Here is a 13,038-nt window from a genome sequence, read left to right on the forward strand (position 1 = left end):
AAACAAATGGAGGCTCTACAGCGTATTGCACCCTTGAACTACTGTATTGGAAAATAGGCTGCCAATTTCAGGAGAAAAGTTATGTGGCAAGTACCAAAAGAGGATACCGATGGCTACAGATCTCAAAGCTAGAAGAACCTACTTTCCCAGGAGATAGCCAACTATAATCAACAAGCCCTTTTATTAATTTAAACATGATAGAATAAGCATGCTGATATCAGGAACTTTCCTAAACCCATTTGGGATAGGGAAGGCAGGGCTGAATGAGGAATCAGGAAGTAGCATCCTGTCAGTGAGACAGTTTGTCTATAGCAAATGTTTGCATGACTGACCTGCAGTAACCATCTTTAATGGCTAGAAAGAACTCAAGCTGTAAATCTCATACACAATATATGACTAAGGACTTTAGGAAACAAAATGTGAATTACACTAGACCTATGGAGAAATTCTCAAAGAAAAGGGAAAGAATATAATGTGGGGAAGGGGGTTACAACTAGCAGACCAAGACTATTTGCTCCTCTCAAAAAACTTCCATCAAGAAGATTAAAATATTGATTAAACATAGGTCATGAATGTATAGGTCTTAATAAAGCAATCACACATATAAACAACAGCTTGGAGCAGCAATTCTGTGATCTCAAGCAATCTCAGGTGAGTTAACAGGGACATCGGGAGATACAGCAGGAGCTGGCTCGTGGCAACACATAATACAAAGTAGTCACAGAAATGTAGACCATATTCAAAATAGCAAAAATAGACACTGTTAAAACACCATAAAAAAAGACACAAGAGATTAAGTGAGTGAAGTATTTTTAAGACATAATTTAAGAAAATTACAGGAGTTCAAGAGGAAGTTAATCTACACATTAAAAAGGCACACTAGTTATACTATATGTTGACTGAATTTATTTATTTATTTATTTATTTTAATTTATTTGTCAGAGAGAGAGAGAGCGTGAACACAGGCAGACAGAATGGCAGGCAGAGGCAGAGGGAGAAGCAGACTCCCTGCCGAGCAAGGAGCCCGATGTGGGACTTGATTCCAGGACGCTGGGATCATGACCTGAGCCGAAGGCAGCTGCTTAACCAACTGAGCCACCCAGGCGTCCCTGTTGACTGAATTTAAATTTAAAAAAATAATAAGAAGAAAAAGAAAGGGCACACCACATTGCAGGAAAAATTGACAGGACTAATCAACAGCAACATATTTCCAGGTAAACTTACTAGACATCAAAAGTTTAAAAAAAAGTGGGGGAAGAGGTCTAGGTGGCTCAGTTAGTTAAGTGTCTGCTTTAGACTCATGTCATGATCCCAGGGTTCTAGGCTCAAGTCCTGCATCAGTCTCCCTGCTCAGCAGGGAATCTGCTCTTCCTTTTCACTCTGCCCCTCCATGACTCATGCTTGCACACATGCAATCTCTCGTCAAAAATTTAAAAAAAAAAAAAAAAAAAAAAAGCTCAAAGAATACAGAAGTCTTTTGAGCACTTGAACAGAAGGAATGAAACACTTAAAATGGTGAAAAAAAGGAAATTCACTGAACTCCTACTTCTACACAGCCATCCTTAACCAAAGATGGTAAGAATATTGAGGGTGTCTTTTTTTTTTTTTTTAAGTGTTGGTTGTAATCTCTCCTCTTTCATTCATGATTTAATTTATTTGACTCCTTTCTCTTTTCTTTTTGATAAGTCTGGCCAAGAGTTTATCAATCTTATTAATTCTTTCAAAGAACTAGCTCCTAGTTTCATTGATTTGTTCTACTCGGTTTTTTGGGGTTTTATTTCATTGATTTCTGCTCTGGTCTTTATGATTTCTCTTCTCCTGCTGGATTTAGGCTTTCTTTGCTGTTCTTTCTCCAGGTCCTTTAGGTGTAGGGTTAGGTTGTGTATGTGAGACCTTATTTCTTGAGATCCTTTTTTAAAAATCTATGTTATTTTCAGTGTTTCAAAATTCATTGTTTATGCACCAGACCCAGTGCTCCATGCAATACGTGCCCTTTTATTGGCAGTAGCCAAGACACTGAAGAAGCCTAACTGTTCACTGATGGATGAATGTATTAAGAAACTGCTAGGGCGTCTGAGCGGCTCTGTCATTTAGGGTCTGCCTTTGGCTCAGGTCCTGATCCCAGGGTCCTGGGATCAAGCCCCACATCAGGCTCCCTGCTAAGTAGGAAGACTGCTTCTCCCTTTCCCACTCCCCCTGTTTTGTGTTCCCTCTCTCACTCTCTCATTTTGTCAAATAAATAAATAAAATCTTAAAAAAAAAAGAAAGAAATGTGATATATACACAATGGAATATTATTCAGTCTTTAAGGAAATACTACCATTTGGGGGTGGACCTGGAGAGCATGGTGCTAAATGAAGTAAGCCAGATATAGGACAAATTCCAGATGATACCACTTATGTGAGGAATCTAAAATAGTCCAGCACAGAAGCAGAGAGTAGATTGATGGATGCCAGGAGCTGGGAGACAATGACAGGAGGGAAAAAGGGAGGTGATAAAGGGTGCTAACTTTAAATTATACAAAATAAGTCCTAGAGATCTAGGATATGACATAGTACCTATAGTTAATAGTATATTGCATACTTTAACATTTGCTGAGAGGGTAGATCTTATGCTAAGTATTCTTATCACAAAAAAAAATGGAGAGAGGAAACTTGAAGGTAATAGATATATTTATGATATAAATTGTGTTGATAGCTTCATAGATGTGTACTTATCTCCAAAGTCATCAGGTTAGATATATCAAATATGTACACTTTTTATATGCCAATCATCTCTGAATAAAGTGGTTAAAGAATTTATGTACAATGTTCAAGAAAATGACAACAATATTTGATGACATGTTAAAGTATAAATACAGACATGTTTTTCAACTTTTAACACTCAGAGAATATAGTTCTATGAGTCATTTTTGAAGAAACCTCTAGAGAATACTATTCCATCAACCAAGAGATAACCAACTATGGCAAAACAGACATTGGTAAGCAGTCATTTAGGATTAAGCCTAAAACAGATGTGAGGACTATGGTCACAAAAATGTGATTTAACGTTATAGGCCTCAGAAGTTCTTGGAAAATGATATCAACAAAACCAGAATTGTCGTGGCCAGTGCGACAAATCGACCAGCAACGTGAGGGTAAGAGGATGGTGAAAAGAAAGTAAGAGACAAAAAGATGGGGGCAGGAGGAGCACTGAGGAGGATGTCCAACAGTGCTGATTTTATTCCACATCTTACAAGCATTTATAAGGCAGATCACAATAGAAGGAATAATACATCAGTATCTAGTCAGATAACTGCAAGTTCCTATAACAAGTCTTACATTAACTACAAACAAATCTCGTGATGCCAAGTAATCATGGCTAATGCCATTAGCTACAAGAAGTTACAATCAACCAGAGAGTGGATTATGGGAAGTACAGGAACAACAAGGACCAACTAAGAATTTAGGACCCTGAACACATTTGTTCCCTTCTGTAGGGAGAGCATGTGGGAAGTCACGTAGGCGAGTGCATGACACATAGCACAGACCCTTTCTCAGTATTACTCAACTTTCCTGTCCTTAACCCCTTATCAAGGCATCTGGACATTAAAGGAGACACAAGTCAGGGCCTGGTTTGATCCACGACTCCAACCGGGCCATGGCCTCCAACACAGAATGAAAAGCAGGAAAAAAAAAAAAGTAACAGAACTACAAGCATGCTGATTTTCTTCCTTTATAGGCTATTATTTAAAGTTCTTTAGTAAAGGTATACACATATACTTAGAAGTCACCAGAGATGTAAAAAAATCTGGATCACAGGCATAGATCTGCAGCCCTGGGTGCTGAATTCTCACAATGCATTTGGTAGGTTAAGTATTTTTTCCTAATAGCCTTGGAGTTTTATGGCAAATGATCTAGAGAAAGACATGATTTTTGTTGAGAAGTTATCTGGAACCAAATCACTGAGACAGTTAAAATTAACATTGATGGAAATGGTCAAAGCAGAGAATCTCAAACTAAGGTATAAAGATATTTCAAGTAAACGTCAGGGGTTTTCAGCAGTTACAAAGACTGCAGGTTGCAAAAACTGTTAAATTTTTAAGCCTTCAAAGTTTACATACATAAGTGAAAACCATTTTAAAACTATGATATTTCATAAATATTTATAGTTATAAATTTCACTTAAAACTTAACAGTGAGGGTGCCTGGGTGGCTCAGTGGGTTAAGCCGCTGCCTTCGGCTCAGGTCATGATCTCGCGTCACGGGATCGAGTCCCGCATCGGGCTCTCTGCTTGGCACGGAGCCTGCTTCCCCCTCTCTCTCTCTCTGCCTGCCTCTCTGCCTAATTGTGATCTCTCTCTGTCAAATAAATAAATAAAATCTTTAAAAATAAATAAATTAATTAATTTAAAAAAAAATTAACAGTGAGGCACAAGTTTTGTTTAACAACTCATGGTTCAGAAGATGTAAAAATGTTAGAGCTGCCAATTTAAAGAACCCTATGTTTTGTTCAATGTTATCCTGCACTTAGAAAGTTACTGTGTGGCTTTGGCAGCACATATACTAGAAAGTCAATACATATCCTTCTCAAACTACTGCAAGATAAGAAAAAGGAATGCTTTCAAGTTTATTCTGCAGAGCATGACGCTGATAACAAAACCAAAGACACCAGAGCAAAAGAAAACTACAGACCAATAGCTCTGATTATAGATGCAAAATCCTCATTAAAATATTACCAAATCAAATGCAATCCATTAAAAAAAAATCATTCAGCACAATCAAGTGGGATTTCAGAAACACAAACATAGTTTGATATCCACTAACAAGATACACATTAACAAAATGTAGGATAAAAATCTTATGATTTTAATAGATGCAGAAAAATCATTTGACAAAATTCAACATCTGTTCATGAATAAAAGTCTCAAAGTGGTTTTAAAGAGAATATCTCAGAGGCGCCTGGGTGGCTCAGTCATTAGACGTCCACCTTTGGCTCAGGTCATGATCTCGGGGTCCTGGGATCAAGCCCCACACTGGGCTCTCTGCTCAGTGGGAAGCCTACTTCTCCCTCTCCCACTCCCCCTGTTTGTGTTCTCTCTCTGTCTCTCTGTCTCTCTCTCTGTCAAATAAATAAATAAATCGTTAAAAATAAATAAGTAAATAAATAGAATAGAACATCTCAATATAATAAAAGCTATCTAAGATAAACTCACAGCTAGTATCTTAACAATGGTAAAAAGCTGAGATCTTTTCCTCTAAGATTGGCAACGAAACAAGGATATATTCTCTTACCATGCCGACCATAGTACCAATAGCAGTCAGATGAAGCAAAAGGCACCCAAATTACTAAGTAAATTTGCCCCTATTTGCAGATAATATGCTATATATCAAAAACTCTCAAAACTTCAGAGAATTAGAATAAATGCACTCAGTAAAGAGGTAGGAAACAAAAATCAGTATATAAAAATCTGTTGAATTTCTATACATTAGTAAACTGACAGATACAGAAATTATTATAATTTTCCCATGTTTAGCTGCATCAAGAAGAATATAATACCTAGAAATAAACTAAACGAGTAGGCAAAAGACCTATATTCTGAAAACTATGGAAGACATGGATGACAGAAATTGAAGATGAACACAAGTAAATGGGAAAATAGGTCAGGCTAATAAACTGGAAGAATGTTAAAATATCCATTTTAACTACCCAAAACAATCTACAGATTCTATGTAATTCCTATCAAACGCCCATAGTATTTTTCACAGAACTGGAATAATCTGACAATTTATATGGAACCACAAAAGGCCCTTCAGTTTCATTCTTTCACATGTAACTGTCCTGTTTTATGAGCACCGTTTACTGAACAGACTGTGTTTTCCTCCATATATTCTTGCTGCCTTTGTTATAGATTAACTGACAATGTAAGTGTGGGTGTATTTCTGGGATCTCTATTCTGTATCACTGATCTATGTCTATTTTTGTGCCAATACCATACTGTTTTGATTACTGCTGTAGGTCTTGTAGTCCCTGTAGCTTGATTATTAAGATAGTTTTGGTGATTTGACCTATTTTGTTCCAAACAAATTTTAGTATTTGTATACTTTGAATATTATATAGTAATATTTGACTACTTTGAGTAGTCAAAGCTATCTTGCAAAAAAAGAACCAAGCTGAAGGTACCACACTCCCAGATTCAAACTGTATTACAAAGTAATAGTAACCAAAACAGGATAGCACTAGCACACACTATGAAATGGACATATTCCTAGAAACCTACAATCTTCCATAACTGAATCTGGAAGAAATAGAAAATCCAAACAGAATAGTTAAATCTATAAAATTTTAAAAAACTACTGAAAAATAAATGTCCCACTTCAAAGGTGATTTCTATAGAAAATTTAAACAAGAGTTACCTAGGGGAACCTGGCTGACTAAGTCAGAAGAGCACGTGACTCTTGATCTCAGAGTCAGAAGTTTGAACCCCATGTTGGGTGTAGAAGTTACTTAAATAAGTAAAAAAAAAAAAAAAAAAGATAAAGAAGAGTTACTTCTCCTCTAACTATTCCAAAGCATATATCTGATACCAAAACCAGATGAAGACACCACAAAACAAAGAAACTACAGGTCAATATACCTGATGAACACAGATGCAAAAATCCTCAAAATATTACCAAATCACATTCAACAATATATTAAAGGATCATTCACCATGGTCAAATGGTGCTTATTCCATGGATTCAGGGATGATTCAATATTCACAAATCAGCATGATATACCACATAAACAAAGGCTAGAAATCATGATCATCTCAATAGATGCAGAAAGAACTTCTGATAAAATTTAATATCCGTTTTTTTTAGTAAGTTCTCAAGAAAGTGAGTTTAGAATGAACCTACCTCAAAATAATAAAGGTAATATATAAAATCTCTCAGCTACCATCATCCTCAAAGGAAAAAAGCAGTTTTTCCTCATAGATCAGGAGCAAGACAAGAATGTCCATTCTTGGGGCACCTGAGTGGCTCAGTGGGTTAAAGCCTCTGCCTTCAGCTCAGGTCATGATCTCAGGGTCCTAGAATCGAGCCCCACATCAGGATCTCTGCTCGACAGGTAGCCTGCTTCCTCCTCTCTCTCTGCCTGCCTCTCTGCCTACTTGTGATCCCTGTCTGTCAAATAAATAAATAAATAAATCTTTAAAAAAAAAAAAAAAAAGAATGTCCACTCTCAGTACTTTTATTTAAGATAGTACTTGGCCATCCTAGACACAGTAATCAGACAAGAAAATCAAGAGGCATCCAAATTGGCAAAGAAGTTAAACTTTCGCTATTTTTTTAAAGATTTTTATTTATTTGATAGAGATCAGAAGTAGGCAGAGAGGCAGGCAGAGAGAGAAAGGGAAGCAGGCTCCCTGATGAGCAGAGAGCCTGATGCGGGGCTCGATCCCAGGACCCTGGGATCATGACCTGAGCTGAATGAAGACAGAAGCTTAACCCACTGAGCAACCCAGCTGCCCCTAAACTTTCACTATTTGCAAAGAGTACTTTATAGGTAGAAAATCGATAGGTTCCACCAAAAAACTACTAGAATAAATGCATGCAGTAAAATTGCAGAATACAAGATAAACACCCAGAAATTGGTCTCATTTCTTTACACTAATAACAAAGTAGAAGAAAAATAAGAAAACTGTGTTTAGGGGCATCTGGGTGGCTCAGTGGGTTAAAGCCTCTGCCTTCGGCTCAGGTCATGATCTCGGGGTCCTGGGAACAAGCCCCACATCAGGCTCTCTGCTCAGTGGGGAGCCTGCTTCCCTCCTCTCTCTGCCTGCCTCTGCCTACTTGTGATTTCTCTCTATCAAATAAATAAATAAATTCTTTAAAAAAAAAAAAGAAAGAAAGAAAACTGTGTTTATAATTCCACCAAGAAGAATATCTAGAAATAACCCCAACCACGTGAAAGACCCATAAGAACTCTGAAGTATTAATACGTTGAAGATGACTCAAATAAAAACATATTCCATAGTCTTGGATTGGAATAATATTGTTACAGGGTCCATACTACCCAAAGTAATCTATAGATTTAATGTAATACCTATCAAAATACCAATGCTTTTTTTTTTCCTACAAACTGAAGGAGAGAATACTAAAATTTGTATGGAACAAAATAGGCCAAATCACCAAAACTATCTTAAGAACCAAGCTACAGGTACTACAACACCTACAGTAGTAATCAAAACAGTATGGTATTGGCACAAAAATAGACATAGATCAATGATACAGAATAGAGATCCCAGAAATACACCCACACTTACATTGTCAGTTAATCTATGACAAAGGCAGCAAGAATATATGGAGGAAAACACAGTCTGTTCAGTAAATGGTGCTCATAAAACAGGACAGCTACATGTGAAAGAAAGAAACCAAAACACTTTAAACACCCTAATAAAAATAAACTCAAAATGGATTAAAGACCTCAACATGACACCTGAAACCATAAAACTTCCAAAAAACATAGGTACTAATTTCTCTGGTGTTGGCCATAGCAACATATTCCTGGATATGTCTCCTAAGGCAATGGAAATAAAAGCCAAAATCAACTATGGGACCACACCAAAATCTAATGCTTTTGCACAGCAAAGGAAACCATCAACAAAAAGGGTACAGGGGCACCTGGATGGCTCAGTGGGTTAAAGCCTCTGCTTTCGGCTCAGGTCATGATCCCAGAGTCCAGGGATCGAGCCCCGCATCGGGCTCTCTGCTCGGCTGGGAGCCTGCTTCCTCCTCTCTCTCTGCCTGCCTCTCTGCCTGCCTCTCTGCCTGCCTCTCTGCCTGCTTGTGATCTCTGCCTGTCAAATAAATAAATAAAATCTTTAAAAAAAAAAAAAATAAATAAAGGGTACATACTGAATACGAGATGATATTTGCAAATGATATAACCAATAAGGGATTAATATCCACAATATAAAGAACTTCCACAATTCAACACCAAAACAACAATGTTATTAAAAACTGGGCAGAGAACATGAACAGGGATTTTACCAAAGAGGACATACAGATGGCCAGCAGATACATACAAAGCTCCACATTATAATCATCAGGGAAATGTAAATTATAACCATAATGAGGTATCACCTCACACCAGTCAGAATGGCTTGTATCCTAAAGACTTAGAAATAAGTGTTGTTGAGGATGTGGAAAAAAGGAACCCTCACCCACTACTGGTGAGAATGTGAATTGGTACATCCACGGTAGAAAACAGTTACGGAGTTTCCTCAAAAAACTAAAAATAGAACTACCTTACGATCTAATAATTCCACTACTAAGTATCTTCCCAATGAAAATGAAGTAGGGCAATTGCTGGGTCCTAAGGCAGCTGAACTTTTAACTTCTTGAGAACCTCCATATTGTTCTCCACAGTGACTCTACCAGCTTGCATTCCCACCAACAGTGTAAGAGGATTCCTCTTTCTCCACAGCCTTGTCAACATTTGTTGTTTCCTGACTTGTTCATTTTAGCCATTCTGACAGCTTCAAGGTGGTATCTCATTGTGGTTTTGACTTGTATTTTCCTGATGCCAAGTGATGGGGAGTTTTTTGCACATGTCCGTTGGCCATTTGTAGGTCTTTTCTAGAGAAATGTCTGTTCATGTCTTCTGCCCATTTCTTGACTCATTTATTTGATTTTTGGGTCTTGAGTTTGAGAAGTTCTTTTAGATCTTGGATACTAGCCCTTTATCTGATATATCACTTGCAAGTATCTTTTCCCTTTCTGCGGGTTGCCTTTATTTTTTTTTTTTTTTTTTTTTTTTTACTGTTTCCTTTGCTGTGGAGAGGCTTTTGCTCTTAATGAAATTCTAATAGTTCATTTTTGCTTTTGTTTCCCTTGCCTATGAAAATGTGTCTAACAAAAAGTTGCTGCAGCCAAGGTCACAGAGGTTTCTGTGTTCTCCTCTAGGACTTGGATGGACTCCTCTCTCTCATTTAGGTCACTCATCCATTTTAAGATTATCTTTGTGCATGGTGTAATAAATTGTTCAGTTTCATTCTTCTGCATGTGGCTGTCCAATTTTCCCAGCACCATTTATTAAAGAGACCATCTTTTTTCCATTGTACATTCTTTCCTGCTTTGTCAAAGATTAGTTGGCCATAGAGTTGAGGGTTCATTTCTGGGCTCTCTATTCTGTTCCATTGATCTTTGTGTCTGTTTTTGTGCCAGTACCATACTGTCTTGATGATTACAACTTTGTAATAGAGCTTGAAGTCCATCACTGGGATGGCACCAGCTCTGGTTTTTTTTTTCAACATTATTCTCGCTATTTAGGGTCTTTCCTAGTTCCATACAGAAGGGGCACCTGCACCCCAATGTTCATAGCAGCAATGTCCACAATAGCCAAACTGTAGAAAGAGCCAAGATTTCCATCGACAGATGAATGGATAAAGATGTGGTGTGTGTGTGTAAACATATATATGTATGTATGTATGTATGTATGTATGTATATAAAATCTCCAATGGAGTATTACTCCATCATCAAAAAGGATGAATATTTAACCATTTAAATTGACATGGATGGAACTAGAGGGTATTATGCTAAGTGAAATAAGTCAATCGGAGAAAAACAGTTATCATATGATTTTACTCATATGTGGCATAGAAGAAACAGTGCAGAGGATCATAGGGGAAGGGAGGGAAAACTGAGCAGGAAATCATCAGAGAGAAAAACCATGATAGGCTCTTAATTACAGGTAACAAACTCAGGGTTCCGGGAGAGATGGGTGCGGGAAATGGGGTAATGAGTGATGTGATGAGCATTGGTGTTACACACACCTGATAAATTACTAAACACTACATCTAGAGACTAATGATGTACTATATGTTTGTTAATTTAATTTAAATTTCTAAAAAGGTGCCAAATATAAATTAAAAAATAAAAATTACTGAAATGCAATTATCTAATCTTCGCTTCCACCCTTCCATTCTGAGAATTCACCATATACTCGGTCCTAAGTTTTGTGATTGTGGCAGAAAGATCCATAAAATCAAGTCACCTAACACAGAGGAAGGTCTCCAGGCCATGGAAACCATGTATGAATGAGGAACTGTACATACTGCTGAACACAGAGCAAGGGCACTTCCCTAAAATAGACTTTCCTTAGAAAGGGCAGGAAGAGACTTTAAAACACTGTGGCAGGAAGAAGCCATGGCAATACTGGAATAATCATTTCCAACTCTCTGTCCATGTAAAGTCTGGAGTAGACCTGACCTGTTTGGTCTAAGACTCTGGAGCCCTTCATAAACCAGAAGGAATGTGGCGATAACAATGGGCTTTGAAAGGGAGATAATGGACTTAAGGATATAAAGGAGCTCAAATAATTAATTTTGCAAATAACATATGTGACCTTTTTTATTCCAATATTGTGGAGGTTTTAATATGCTCATGTGCAATGTATCACCTTATCCTGGATCATGTAGTTTAACATAGTTTGGGATGGACAATAAAGTAGGCATAGTACTTTTATCTTAATGTATAGTAATATGCTCGTCCATTTCAGTCATTTCTGGGACCCCCATGTGAGATCTTTATAAAAGGCCCTGAGGGGCTTACCTGTCAGAATCAGAAATATCAGGTGTACAGAAGGAAATTTTTGGATTTTAAAAGTGAATAATCCAATTAAAAAATATGAAAGTGATGGATCACTAAATTCTACTCCTGAAAGCAAAATTAAACCAAAAAAAATTAAAACTAAAGAGAATAGGCTGACAGCATGAATAGTCATTTTTCCAAAGACAACATACAAATGGCCAACAGACACATGAAAAGATGCTCAACATCACTGATGATCTACGAAAGACAAATCAAAACTACAATGAGGTATCACCTCACACCTGTCAGAACGGCTAAAATCAGCAACACAACAACAGGTGTTGGCAAGAATATGGAGAAAGGAACTAGCACAGCCACTGTGGCAAACAGAAAGGAGGTTCCTCAGAAAGTTAAAAATAGAACTATCCTGCAATCCAGCAATCACACTAAGCATTTGGCCAAAGAATACAAAAATACTAATTCAAAGGATTACATGCACCCCAATGTTTATAGCAGCATTGTCTACAATAGCCCCATTATGGAAGCAGCCCAAGTGTCCACAGACAGATGAATGGATAAAGGTGGAATGTACATACAATGGAATATTACTCAGCAATAAAAAAAAAAAAAAGAATGAACTCTTGCAATTTTCAACAATCTGGATGGAGCTAGAGAGTGTTATGTTAAGTGAAATTGGCCAGAGAAAGACAAATACACATGTTCTTACTCATATGTGGGATTTAAGCAACAAAACTAGTGAGCAAAGGGAAAAGGAAAAAAAAAAGATTCAAAGCAAGAAACAGAGTCTTAACTATAGACAACAAACCGATGGTTACCAGAGGGGAGATGGGTGGGTGGATGGGTTAAACAGAAGCAGATTAAGGAGGGCACTTATTACAATGAGCACGAGGTGATGCCTGTCAGTGCTGAATCACTATATTGCAGAACTCAAACTAATATTGCACAGTTGGTTAACTGGAATTTAAATAAAAGCTTAAAAATAACAACAGCATAAAAATAAAAGGGGCCTCATGAAGGTGAAAATTTGTCTTTTCTTATATACAGCTTTACTCCTGAGGAAGTCAACACTTTCTGTTCAGTTGACTAATCTATGGCTGTTGAACCCACTGGAATATAGAAGAAGCAGCTATACTGTGTACCCGTTTTATTCCATCAAAATTCAAGATGGGGAAGAGCTCCAATGTGGGTCCAAACCAAGGGCACAATCAGGCCACAGTGCTAAAAGATACAGCCTTCCCTGAAAGAAGCAAAGACATTAAAAATTTATCCTCTGAGCAGTGAGCTCTCATTTGCATTTCCTCTCATAGGCTGCTTTTTCCAAGCTGCCGCTTCAGTAAAATGGGCCCAAAGGATTTTTCTCCTTTGGAAAGTACCTCAACTAATAAGTCACCCCATTCCCTACTACTCCCCCACCACTGTTAAGTTGGAAATGGAGTGGGACACAGAGGAGAGGCCCAAAAG

The sequence above is a fragment of the Mustela nivalis genome, assembly GCF_964662115.1.
Source record: "Mustela nivalis genome assembly, chromosome: 15".
Lineage (NCBI taxonomy): Eukaryota > Metazoa > Chordata > Mammalia > Carnivora > Mustelidae > Mustela > Mustela nivalis.